The sequence below is a fragment of the Ostrinia nubilalis genome, chromosome 10 (assembly GCF_963855985.1).
Source record: "Ostrinia nubilalis chromosome 10, ilOstNubi1.1, whole genome shotgun sequence".
In the NCBI taxonomy this organism is placed as follows: domain Eukaryota; kingdom Metazoa; phylum Arthropoda; class Insecta; order Lepidoptera; family Crambidae; genus Ostrinia; species Ostrinia nubilalis.
In genome coordinates, this window is record NC_087097.1 from 15,944,369 (window position 1) to 15,959,125 (window position 14,757).

Sequence of the window (14,757 nt, forward strand, 5' to 3'; positions counted from 1 at the left end):
ATCATTTATTAAGAAATTAAATGTGTTTTTCTTTAAGGATAGGTATTTATCGGGCTTTCAAATAACACCAATATTGTTGGGGCACCATGATTGTGTCAGAAGAAAATCTTTAAAGTTCGCGTCGCGGAAGGTGCGGTTTATTTGATGTTGAGTGTATATTGTGGTAACGAAGGACAACTACGGACAACAACAACGAACTACCCTACATTGCGCGTGCCACTTGGCCGGTTTTTTTTTATTTACTTACATTTTATACGTTAACTGTGACTTTTGAAAAATTGCCTACGACACACTATTTTTTTTTAGAAGCTGAAACTATAAACATCTGTCTTTCAACGCTTTATCTGTTTTTCAAAGGTTTAAACTCGATTCAATCTCACAAGATTGTTGAAGATCCTGTAATTGCTCTTACTACTCGTATTGAACCAAACAAAAAACTCAATCTATGCTCATGAATCCAGTTTTGCACTTCGTTTTGCAATATGTACTCTCATGGATCCCCTGACAGAATAAGATTAATCAACCAATTTGTACATTATATTTTTTTAATAACTATAGTAGGGTAGGGTAGGATAAAAAAATGCGAAAATATGTTTGTTACGTTTCCGTGTGCAAACCAATTTTCCTGAAAGGACCCTGCAGATTCTTCTTGAGTGAAATTAAATTAAAGTTATTCTGACGAGATTTGCTGCGGAATATTAGTACCTACATAGTTTAATCTAAAACCTATTCTATTGGCCATCGACTCGTGATCTGTAAAATTGCTCTTCATTCACGACAAATACCTATCTAAGCATTAATCTGTCATTCTTCTCTATCTGTAAATGAGATCAACATAAGAATCTCCCCTCAGCAGCCTTAAATGGACAGACATAGAAACTGCACCGCCCTCTACCTAACCGCAGGGCTTATCAACACCCATAAATCCTCGGAGGGTTGCATAACAAAAACCCATAACTATTATAAAACCGAAATACAACTCGTTGCAATAAAAAACGCGTTTCCACGGCGTAAAATTGTCCGCGCCTTATCGCGCCATAAAATGTAAGTCCGAACGCAGAATTAATAAATTCAGCTGGGTTAATGTTGTTCGTAATCATTTATCAGATAATTGCATAGGATTTTAAATTGAAAATAAAAAAAAAGTTTGCCACTTGCAATGGGTTTTTTTATTGGTCCACAACTGGCTAAAAAGACGGTCGTCTCAGTAGATTGTGTTCCTCAAAAATGGATGTAGATTGAATGTCAACTGAAAGCAAATGCGAAAGATAAGACCGCGCTAATAGGAACCGGCAATTGAGTATGATAAAATCTACTTATTTATACAGAGCTTGAACTGTCTCAGTACCAGTATCCTTTGCTTTGCAATCCAAGATAGGTTCGTCCATTGTATCTAACAAATAATTAGAAAATTTTCCAGTTTTTACTGAGCGCGGACTTAAAGCTGTTAGAAAAGTCAATTCTGATACCAAAATTCGAACGAATAGGGATGTTTAAGGGTCTTGCAAATTATAAGTATTTACCTTTTAAAGAAAAGGGGCGTGGCCTGTCTAGCTATTGTCCAAATACTAGTACGAGTACGATTCCCAAAAGGGCGTGGTCTATCTCTAGTTGTCAAAATACAATTCCCAAAATTAAGGAGTAGGTACATTTCTATTTTGAATATCTGGAAACCAGCAAAAAAAAACAAGTTTTCCAACAACGGGTGCAATTTGAAACCATTACTAGTCCTTATCGAGGCGCGTTTTACGAGATTTGTTATGGTGCTGTATCGATCGGCGCGCGCGCAATCTACGTTGCGAAACTCGGCCGCGCGCTGGCTAACTAGGAAAATGGAAATGCGAATAAAATGCTTTTCTGCTAGTTATAATGTAAGCTCCTGAATATTAAGGCCGAGGAAATAGCTTTTTTTATGTGAAAAATATTTTTACCCAGTTTCTGAACTGACTTACGGCTTGAGCATGCTCATATTATAACCAAGTCAAAGTCAAAGTCAAAGTCAATTATATATATTTATTAGTCCAAGCAAATAAAGAAATTTACTATATTTAAATATAGTAAATTTCTTTATTTGCTTGGACTAATAAATAGTTCTTACAAATCGTCATTTTGCTCTTAAGGAGCCTCTACATGTCTCATAATCTTTTTACCCTACCAGCGCTTCGAGACCAACATTTGGCAAGTGCTGAGAAGAAGCGCCGCAACAAACTCAGTCACCACTGTCTGCCGGTTAATATAAATAAATAGAAATAGTAGTAGTAGGTACATTCGATTCAGAAGCAGTTCACTGAATTTACCATGCATTCTTGATGAATTTAATATGAAAAGTTAATACTATAAGATGAGCACGTTCAAGCCAAAATCTTAATTCAGAAAATGAGCTTTAGTAATTTATAGGGGTTACCCACAGGCGATGCCATATGAACATAATAAAAGTACCCCAGATGTTGTTTTTTACTGACTGTTAGGTATTTTATACTACAGGTCTACATACTACATAATATCACTGTAAATAAACCATAATTTAATAATCAGATTAAATAATCACCCAACAGTATAATACCAACCTTTCACACCTAAGTCACCCACCACCACTACCTTGGAAAACGGAGTTCAAATTTTATTTGGGGATAACATTTTGTATGGGGAATCAATGAGGGACAGGCTCGCTATAAAGATTAACACATACCTTGGTTGCAGACTGTCCCCTTGGTAATATGTATTATGTAAATACTTGAATATTACAATTTCATGTCGTAGCAGTGAACTGAAGTAAGAGGATGCATAAAGGAAACCAAAATAAATATTCATAGATTTTTATTTCAATAGTCAATAAATTCTACTAATTATTATGTTTATTGTTGAAGAGGATCTCTGAATAAATAACATTTGATAGGTCCGACTCCGCGCTTACGGCTATGTATCTAAAATATTAATTTATTTGTGACTTACGCTAAAGATAATATAATAAATTGCTCATACTTCACAACACGCGCTAAATACTCGGATATTAATATACAATATTGAGCGAAATTATATCTAAGAATATAGTAAATAAGAAATACAGTCAAAAGATACGAAAAACTTTGAATTCAAATGCATAATCCCAGAAATACATTTCTCAAAGATAGTGTAGTAAAAATTAAAGCAATAATATTATCTTACATAAAATACACAGTACCAATAAAATGAGTATCATACCGCAATATTAAATGTGATGAATAATATTATTAAAAGTAAAACAATACCTATACAAAATATGATCTTAATTATTACAATGCTTGCTACAATCAGATCTTTTGGTTACATAAAATAAATAAAATATTGTTGTAACATTTCATATCCGAGCGTAAATAATTTGTGGTACCAAAAATTAAAGCCAGAATCACATTTTTTAAAACAACGGGGTGTGTGACATAACGAAGGGTATTTTGCTTTTTTTTGACGATAAAATTTCACCACAGATTATCATGTTTTTACATTAAGACTCATATTCCTAAACCACACTCAAAACTGAAATCAAAGTTGCTATTCTTGAGTGTAGATTCACAATAGAGTAACGTTTTTAATACGGGCCATGACAAAAAGTGGTGCCATCTATGTCTATTTTGATAATCAACCTTAAACATTTATATTTTTTTATGTTTTGATCACCCCTTTATTTTATTATAACATTGTTTCAATATTTTTTAGCTTGTGTTAATTCAATTCCACCAGGTACCTGAATATTTTCAAGCGCTCATCAAGTGTACTTTTGCAGAATTGCAAAATGTAATGTGCTAATTAATATCAACTCTATTTCATCGTATAATCAGTCGTGATGCACTTGAAATAGAGTTCATTATTCAGGAAATGTTTTGTTGCAATTCTGCAAATATGTATCGTCGCTAAACTATTAAATAACAATTCCGATGTACATTACGCTACGCAATTTGTTGCTAGCTACGATACGATTACGTATTTGAAGATACAGTCGGCCTCAAAAATATGTATACTTTATTAAGTTTTTTTTTTTTTTTCATTTTGCCTTTCTCGACATAGATGCTAGATAAAACAGTAAAATGAGACGTTAGTAAGTGTATGAAAAATCTATTTACTTTCATAATAGAAATTTCTAAAATTTGAACATTTTTTTGAGGCCGATTGTCCAAGCAATTCCACAAAATTTGCGCTTACAACTAATACTACATCTACTTACTTTAAGTAGGTATCCATAGACTACATTCGACTAATTTACTAACTAAAACTACAATCAAATATTTACTAACTTGGCCACCATGTTTTCGTTGAGTTGTTTGCACTTGAAACTACTTGACAGAGTCTATCTCACTCTAGGGTGTTTCGTTGAAATTCGGAGAAAGACAGGTTATCAATAAGTTTCACTTGCGTTTCATTTTGTAAGGTTACCCTCGTTTGCTAAAACCTAAAGGGTAAACCAATACTTTTTAGGAATAGTTTAACCGTCTTAGGACGTCTTCTTTGTTGATTTCTTTCATTGTAAGCATTTACCATAGATTTCAATCTAATTAAATGACGGTCAAAATACTTAATTTCACATCAAGCGTGTCAGTTGCACCGCAAAAGACGTTCTTATTCGTGTGGAATAAGGCGATCTTAAGGTCAACGTGTAATGTTTGACGACGAAGGTAAGTTCTTAAATCGTTTTCTGAGTGTATCTATAAATCTCGTAATCGTATGGTGATGTCTCCGCCACACACTGTACCGTGCAAGCAAGAGGTTTACACACAAGAAATTTCAAGGGGTGAATAACATTGATCAAATAAGTTTTTCAATAGTTTTAGTTCCTCTTTTATGAAAAATGTTAAATTTGCAAGTTTCGCACTCTACGTAGTATTGTCTCCCATTTATGATTTGTTACCATTTTGTATAGATTTCTTCATAACCAACTCTGAGGTATAACATTACCGTATAACGACATGCAGGTATTATAAAACCGAGGTACATTACACAACATTCTTCATTACTTGTTTCATTAGACCCAACTATTATTCGCTATCGCTCGTTAATTGGAAAATAATTGATTCACCGATCCCATTATAAGAGTTTCTATAAAACTGAACCTTGATACAATCGATTAAGATTGCACGTTCCTTGTAATTGCTGTAACGTATTTTTCTTTGTAACGACCTGAGATAACGCTCGGTTCGCTTGCTGAGATAGTGTGAGGGAGACAAGTGCTGGGTTGTTTCTTTTTACTTTTTTGACATGTCATTTATGACAAAAGGTTTTTATACGTAGATAACGCGAATTTTGTGTCTAATATTATTTTCCACAGTCTCTTATAGTACGAGCATATTAGAAGGAATGAGAGAGACCGCAACAGTCAAATTAGGGTCGTTATTTTAAGGTCTCTAAAGTGTAGTCACACGCATGGAGTCGAGATCCCTGACTGTACTATGTCGTGTCGTTTATATTTACTTGCATTTGTTAATAAAGCCCGCCAACTTTACAATCATGGCCGACTTTTCGTGTCATTTGATTATTCCGATAGGTTTCATCTGACCACGCCCCTTGGCGCCACGCCCACTCAGGTCACATGGTCAAATGTTATTACACTAAAATATTAAATACCGCAGACCCAAAGATGATATTTACAAATGTACAATTACGCTAAAGTATGGAAAAATATGCGCGACACTTCACGTTGTTATGCCATTTTCCATGTATCACTACACACTCAAATATTGAGATACCTCAGTTACGCGAGTTACGTAAAATCATGTGTGTATTTCATCTTATAAATTATTCATTATAAGTCATAATTTTTGCATTCATCTTTTCATACTGAAATGTACTTTTATGATTTATAAAGATGAAACACACACACACATGCTTGGTAGATGTTGGTCTAGCGACTCTTTTACTTGCCTCTCAATACAATACAAAAAAAAATATATTTCAGTTTAATAGTACAGTTAAATAAGTTTAGGTAAGTTAAAACTGTCAAAGAAAGTATGAAATTATAATTAGCAACATTTAAGGAATTTAAGAATAGGGTTGAGCCAAACCAACTTCTACCAAGAACAATCTTTAATCGAATCTTTGTACACACTTTGTAAGACTTACGTTACATGACCCTGAGCAATGCGTTGGCAGCCCTAGTTCACTTGCGGACTCAGGTTTGGGACAACATGAACTAATTTTAGTTAAAACTATTTCACATAATATCAATTTTAAAACTTTTTTAGTAAATTCACCCTCTAAATATTTACATATTAAAAACTTTTTATTAGAGCCAATAAGTAAACATTATCGTATTCATTCAGTACATACTCATGGACATTTAATATCCAATTATAAGCACGAACAAAGGAGTTCTAAAAGAAACAGCAGCCCGCAAGTGACACTAAAACCCAACTACCTATTTATTTATCGTACCTACGATATGATACGTAATGAAAAATAGACTTTATCACCTCTACATAGGTTTGATATCGCATAAGCTTGCCTCAAGCTGCGTCTAACTATAGTTTATTACTACGATAGTGATATAATTTGAATTCCTTTTGTGGCGGCTAAGTATGCAGCTCACTGGCGAAGGTGCTAAATGCAGAACAGTTTACACCTACTAAGAATTGTAAATAATTGTCAAGATACGTGACGCTCAATTTGTTATTACATATAATATTGCACCAAAAACCAGATACCTTTTTACATTTAAAATCTCGCTAAATTATAAACAAAGTGCTAGGTCGAAAACCCTAAAACTAAACAAAATTTTCAAATTAGATTATTTAACTGTTCAACACTTTTACTGTGTGTCACTCGTGATATACTAGCATTGTTTAATCCGAGGAAAGATTTGAAAATGTAGAGTAAAATATTAAACTTTTATATTCAGCTAAAATTTTAATTTTACAACGCACAGTCTTTTATTTTGCCTTAGAAGCGGACATCCCTGTTTTATTAATTCAATCGTTAGATATTACTATTATGTATAAAATTGATGAAGGAACTAGTAGTTGTATTTGCTTAGTTTCGAAGAAATATTCGATTTTGTGATTTTATAAAAAAAAAACAGTTTTAGAAGCATATTATCTAAAAAAATTACACTTAGTCAGAATTTTGTAAATAAATTTACCTATCACTATAACGTCTACCTTTATGCAAAAATAAATGGTTATTGCTGCAGTAATTTAGGAATTATTTAATAATTTATGATTTTCAGAAAACATTTTTTTCTCCGTTGTCCTAGAAAATTGGCATCTATTCTTACTTTATATTGATACATGATATAATTTTCCTGCCCCAACGGCCATCGTCTCTACGAGCTATGTGCCCCGCCCACTGCCACTTGATTTTAGCAATTCTGCGAGCTATGTCGGTTACTTTGGTTCTCCTACGGATCTCCTCATTTCTGATTCGATCACGCAGGGAAACTCCGAGCATAGCCCGCTCCATCGCCCTTTGGGTGACCTTGAGCCTTCTTATGAGGCCCATAGTAAGCGACCACGTTTCGGATCCATATGTCAACACTGGCAACACACACTGCTCGAAGACTTTCGTCTTGAGACACTGCGGTATTTCGGACATGAGTATATGGCGAAGCTTCCCGAACGCTGCCCATCCGAGTTGGATTCGACGATTGACCTCTTTCTCGAAGTTGGACCTACCTAACTGGACTGTTTGTCCCAGGTATACATAATTGTCGACAACTTCGAGTGTAGAGTCTCCAACCTTCAGAGGAAACCTTCGGGCTGGAAAACGTAGCGTGGGCAGGCCTCCTACTAGGTGGACCGACGATCTGGTAAGGGTCGCGGGAAGAGCCTGGATGCGGGCAGCGCAGGACCGTTCATTGTGGAAAACCTTGGGGGAGGCCTTTGTCCAGCAGTGGACGTCATTTGGCTGAAACGAACGAACGAACGATGATATAATTATCTATAATACCTGAAAATATTACTTGCCTATCCCGTGGACATCCCTGATGTCCGCTTCTGAGGCAAAATAAAACACTGTGCAACGTTCCAAGCTTGCAATTTATTTTAACCTTTTTTATTTAACCCAACCCACACAAGTGTCGTTTACAATACCATCACAAGTTATTTTTATTTATTTTTTATATCACAAAAGTGTATTTTTACTATCTTAATTATTAATTTACGTATGATTAACGAATCAACAACTGATCAAAAAAGTCAAAAACTTAAGACAATCGCCGACTTGGTTATTAACTAGACGGGGTAAATGTTAATGAACTATGCAAGTATAGTGAGCGAATAAGTATAGTAAGCACTATAAAGATGCGTTGAAAACTTTAACAAGGTATTTTTTCTAACTCCCTGGAGTCACTACCTTTAGAATGTTAAGAAAGATTAGCTCGGTACAGTACCAATTTCGTACCGATTTTTTACAGAGTAGGTACTAGGTACATAATAAAATATGTAATGTTAAACACAGGTCGTGTTCACAATGAACATCTTTTACTATTATGAATAACCTATTATTGAAAATAGCAGAAAATTACTTAACCATCTTCCTAAAAGTCAAAACCGTCAATTCGTCTATTAATTTATATTCTATCACATATTTTATGATACCGTCCAAGCCCAGCTTAGTATTCATAAAATCATTATTCACAAATGATAGTCACCAACCTAACTACTAATGGTGAATTTGCATTGATGAATTTACCTACTATAATCTTATTATAATTGAAGAAATAGTCGTCACTATTAATCATTACCTAAATGTAACAGTTAATATTCTATTACATTGGCTTTCATACAAAGATTCTCTCACAAGATACACCTCTTTTCTTAGTTAATAAATGTCAAAAGACAAGACACTGATGACTTTTTAATTAACCAAAAAAGAAAAGAGGCGTCTACCTTCAGATTAATTGATTTAATGTATTTCACTACCTTTTCTCTTTCTCTGCATCGATAAAATTTCATACTTTATGAAAATATCCGCAGCATATAATTTTATGTCGTTCTTATCATGATAAGATACATTTAAGTTTAACTTTAAAACCGTCAAGGCAGTCATATTTGTTATTTACACGTTGTTGCCACAGACCTGCCTGTATTGTCACTATCTTTATTCTAATTCAGATTTTTATGTTACAGATCGCCCGATTATCCAGCTCAGTTAAGACAGAGACAAGGCGATACTTTATTTCACTCACACGTATTTATGTCCATAAGAAAATAACTCTTATGAGCATATAAATACGTGTGTTATTAGTAAGAGCACCTCAAGTGCTGTTGCACTAACAAACTACTTCGTGGTGCTACAGCTTTTTTAGGATGTCACTGGCCAAATTCAACCTAATTGTCTATGCTGTTTATAATGCATATCAAATGCAATTAATAGTTTGACATTAAGGTTAACGGCCTACACGATAGAGGAAAGGCTCGCTTAAACCTAACAAGTCCCATCACCCAAAACTAGTGTCAATTATTTACAGTGTTGGGGCGTTAAACGACTGAGCTAAGCCCGGCCCCCTTCGTCACAGATTAAAGATTATAACACTTCACAGTACATTTGCTGGTGAATCTTTTAGGGCGCCCACATTACTGACCACTCTGCTGGACCTCCGGCAGTAGTAGTTGGCGGGCGCGCAAACCTAGTTCAATTATTTAATGTTAAACGGCTGAGCTAAGCCCCGCCCCCTTCGTCACAGACTAAAGAATTATCATAACACTTCACAGTACATCTGTTAAATCTTTTAGGGCGCCCACATTACTGACCACTCTGCTGGATCTCCGGCAGGAGTAGTTAGCGGGCGCGCAAACCTAGTTCATTTATTTACAGTGTTGGGGCGTTAAGCGACCGAGCTAAGCCCCGCCCCCTTTGTCACAGACTAAAGAATCATCATAACACTTCACAGTACATCTGTTAAATCTTTTAAGGCGCCATTACTGACCACTCTGCTGGATCTCCGGCAGTAGTAGTTCGCAGGCGCGCAAACCTAGTTCAACTATTTACAGTGTTGGGGCGCTAAGCGACCGAGCTAAGCCCCGCCCCCTTCGTCACAGACTAAAGAATCATCATAACACTTCACAGTACATCTGTTAAATCTTTTAGGGCGCCATTACTGACCACTCTGCTGGACCGCCGGCAGTAGAAGTTGGCGGGCGCGCCAACCTAGTCCAATTATTTACAGTGTTAAGCGGCTGAGTAAAGTAAGACACAGAACATAACGTACATCTGATGAATTTTTTAGGGCGTTTTTACAGTGTTGGGGCGTTAAACGACTGTGCTAAGCCCCGCCCCCTTCACACAGACACAGTACATCTGCTGGTGAATGTTTTAGGGCACCCACATTACTGACCACTCTGCTAGATCTCCGGCAGTAGTAGTTAGCGGGCGCGCAAAGCTAGTTTAATTATTTACAGTGTTAAGCGGCTGAGCTAAGTCCCGCCCCCTTCGTCACAGACTAAAGAATCATCATAACACTTCACAGTACATCTGTCAAATCTTTTAAGGCGCCATTACTGACCACTCTGCTGGATCTCCGGCAGTAGTAGTTAGCGGGCGCGCAAACTTAGTTCAATTATTTAGTGTTAAACGGCTGAGCTAAGCCCCGCCCCCTTCGTCACAGACTAAAGAATCATCATAATACTTCACAGTACATCTGTTAAATCTTTTAGGGCGCCCACATTACTGACCACTCTGCTGGACCGCCGGCAGTAGAAGTTGGCGGGCGCGCCAACCTAGTCCAATTATTTACAGTGTTAAGCGGCTGAGCTAAGCCCCGCCCCCTTCGTCACAGACTAAAGAATTATCATAACACTTCACAGTAAATCTGTTAAATCTTTTAGGGCGCCATTACTGACCACTCTGCTGGACCGCCGGCAGTAGTAGTTGGCGGGCGCGCAAACCTAGTTCATCTATTTACAGTGTTGGGGCGTTACTGAGCTAAGCCCCGCCCCTTCGTCACAGACTAAAGAATCATCATAACACTTCACAGTACATCTGTCAAATCTTTTAGGGCGCCATTACTGACCACTTTACTAGACCTCTGGCAGTAGTAGTTGGCGGGCGCGCCCCCCCGGGCCTAGCTTCGCTCGAGGGGGGGGCTGAGCGGGCTGCGGGGAGGGCATCACCGCGACGGGCACGAGCTGGCGCCCGACTTGCCGCTGAGGCACGAGAACCCGCTCGTGCCGGACTGCAGGCTGGACATCGAGCCCCTGGGGGAAGAGTTGATTAAAGTGATGGAAGATAATGGCGTTTGATTTATTCGTCCCAAATCACAAAACCTTGCACCACATTTTTCACGAGTACGCCAAGGAGATCAATTATACATCTAAGACTAGGCGCAGAAAACCGATTTTTAGCTGGCCGATAGTTGTGCCCGATTTTAAATTGTATGAAGAATCGGCCAAATCAAATCGGTGTAATGTGCGCACTCCCATACATGCCCATACTGATCAACTGCCCGACTAAACTATCGGCCGACGAAAAATCGATGGTCTGCGCCTAGGCTTATATGGAATTTATCACTAGATACTCCCAATCTCCTCAAGGGTATAAAGATATCTTATGACGCAAGTACACTATGTGGGAAATTGGCCGAGACGTAGTAGTGTGAACACCATTTCGGTTACTTTTTCCTTAAGCTTCAACCACACCAACGCGTGCAGATCGCCATCGCAGGCGCGATCGTAGGCCAATGACAGGTCGCGCGACCCATGACATTCCGCGCGACCTGTCATTGGCCTATGATCGCGCCGGCAATGGCGATCTGCACACGTTGGTGTGGTGGAAAAATTAGGGAATTAGGAACACTTGTACTCCCCCACTCTTCCCGAAAGGTCGTATAAGGCGACTAAAGGAGAATACGCGAACATCAGACCTCTTCATCCTGTGTGGTCAGCGTGGAGTGTAGGCCTCAATTTGCTCTGGTAAGAGGATCGTTCTCTGCAGTGGAAACTATAGACATTTAGATCTAGGATGCGCGTGTTAGATTAATTATATTATGTACATACCTGATTGATATTAATATTTCATGTGATCTATAATTAATATTAGTAACTACACTATTAATTAACTTTCTATAACATCACACACACCAAGTATCAAACAGCCGCCATATTAACTGTCAGATAAAATTAAGACTTCCGTTTGCAAATAAGAATTTATTGTAAGATTTCCGGCTTCTGAATAGTGGTTATTAATGTTTCTTAAATATAATTAAATAGATAAATTAATAAGCCAACTGGCTAATATTCAATCAAAAATAAATATTGTAAAATGAGAAGTTCCAACTTCCGGGTCCGTTTTAATATTATTAGTTATAATATATTCGAACTTCCTGTTTATAGAATTTATTGTAAGATTTCCAGCTTTTGGATAATAATTATTAATATTTCTTAAATATTATTAAAAATATAATTAATAAGCCAACTTACTATCCTTTGATCAAAAACAAATATTGTAAAATGAGAAATTCCAACTTCCGGGTCCGTTTAAATATTATCTAACTTCCTGTTTTCTGATTGGTCGTCTTAAGTGACCAATCAGAGTTTAGTAGAGGAAAGGTAGGAGTATGGGTATAAATATATGGAATTCCTCGTTGAAAGGCAGTCTCGATGGATCTTTGAGGTGATGCTGACCAAAGTTAAGTGTACATTGTTTATTGGTACCTACTATTATTATGCTTGTTGTGTTATTGTATTGTATTGTATTGTATTATTGTGATATTGTATTAACACCTGGCTATGTGGCTGCGCCAGGCCTATTATATTGACACCTGGCCAATTGATGGTGACATGCCACGGGGTCGGGTCGGTAGTTTGATGACCAGTATAAAGAAGGGCAATGCTTATAGTTGCCGGTTGTGTTATGGTACAAAACCTAAGTCGTAACCTAACCTAAACCTAAGACTTAACGTAACCTAACTTAGAACTTGTGTTCTGTGTGTTTGATTATAAATACTGGTTATACAGAATACCGTCAAAATGTTAATAATAAATAAGACTTAATTACTGCTAGACTACTCATTTTTATATAAGTTATAAATTGTTGTAACTGGTTGGAAAAGTGGCTGACAAAGGTGACTGAGTTTCTTCCGCCACTTCTTCTCAGCACCAGCCCATGTTGTCCCGAAGTGGTGGTAGGGTAAACTATATTTGGGACGTGTATAAGTGCCCTGGAAAAGGGCTTTATACTGAATAAACCATTTGAATTTATAATTGGATTTTTAATTTGGAACTTGCTTATTTATTAAACTACAGTATTATAGTCCTATATATTTCCACGGTATAATACGATATGATAGGAATATAACGTAAAGTATTTTATGCTAGATTTTGCTTATTATTATTCTTCTTTTTGTGGTAACTTTATTAATTAAAGAATCTGCTTTAATACATTAATATTTCCTAATTTACAAATGACTAATAACTAAAAAATCTAACACGCGCTACAATAAACTTTTATCGGGACCTTTTACCGATTTTGCACGATAAGCCCCTACATTTGTCGATTAAAATCATCGATAAGATTTTATCATGGCGCGCATACTAGCCCGGCCAATGAAGATGAGGACTCACTTGTAGTGGTGGCTGGCGAGCGTCTCGTGGAAGTAGACCAGCTGCGCGGCGCGATGAGCCGAGTCTAGTAGCTCACAGCGCCATTGAAGCACGTAGCTGCCGCATTCCAGCATCACGTGTGATCCCTGGATACCACCACAGTAAAATATTTTTAACAAAAAACAAGGCTTGCGATTTAGTCAACTTTTCATCCTTACAACGCGGGCCTTAATAATAGCTATCGCTTTTATACTTAACAGTTGGCATTACTGGTGCTTTACATGACCCTACCTACAGCGGCGCCATCCTAGTGAGTGCAAAAGCGATAGTCTTCCTACCGCTTTTCGCCGCTAACAAATAACAGTGACTACATCCGTTCCTAATTTTATGTAGCACTAACACTGGTAAATAAGGATAGTCTTTACAAAAAAGTGGTTTTCTTTATTTAGTTGGATCAAATTATTTTGAAGAACGAAAACAAGTATATTTTATGTTTACGACGATATTTTAAAGTATTTTAGTGTGACATCAAGGTTGACAAGTTTAGAAAATGGTCGGCAAAATAATAGTAAATGTGTTAGTGTTAATACACACCTGCACACTTTCTCCGTCGTGGCAGACCAGGGTAGGCTCGACTCTGTGGAAGTGCTCGCCCTCGCGCCAGCCGCGCCGCTCCACCAGCGAGCGGCACTCCTCGGCCGCGCCGCCTACACAAGCCCCTGCTAAAGTCGGCGGCGATCAGTACTACACTACACGAGCCTACAGCCCAGTGCCGACACTAGTGCCGCCCTCGCGCCAGCCGCGCCGCTCCACCAGCGAGCGGCACTCCTCGGCCGCGCCGCCTACACAAGCCCCTGCTAAAGTCGGCGGCGATCAGTACTACACTACACGAGCCTACAGCCCAGTGCCGACACTAGTGCCGCCCTCGCGCCAGCCGCGCCGCTCCACCAGCGAGCGGCACTCCTCGGCCGCGCCGCCTACACAAGCCCCTGCTAAAGTCGGCGGCGATCAGTACTACACTACACGAGCCTACAGCCCAGTGCCGACACTAGTGCCGCCCTCGCGCCAGCCGCGCCGCTCCACCAGCGAGCGGCACTCCTCGGCCGCGCCGCCTACACAAGCCCCTGCTAAAGTCGGCGGCGATCAGTACTACACTACACGAGCCTACAGCCCAGTGCCGACACTAGTGCCGCCCTCGCGCCAGCCGCGCCGCTCCACCAGCGAGCGGCACTCCTCGGCCGCGCCGCCTACACAAGCC

The 14,757-nt window shown here is 38.3% G+C and overlaps 1 long non-coding RNA gene across 1 annotated transcript; it reads right to left on the bottom strand.

Moving 5' to 3' along the window:
• Positions 1-7,952: 7,952 nt before the first annotated feature.
• Positions 7,953-14,246, bottom strand: LOC135075368 (uncharacterized). The gene is made up of 3 exons (XR_010258020.1): positions 14,094-14,246; positions 13,521-13,645; positions 7,953-11,156 (listed from the first exon to the last, which is right to left on the bottom strand). It is a non-coding gene; the product is annotated as an uncharacterized LOC135075368 (long non-coding RNA).
• Positions 14,247-14,757: the final 511 nt, after the last annotated feature.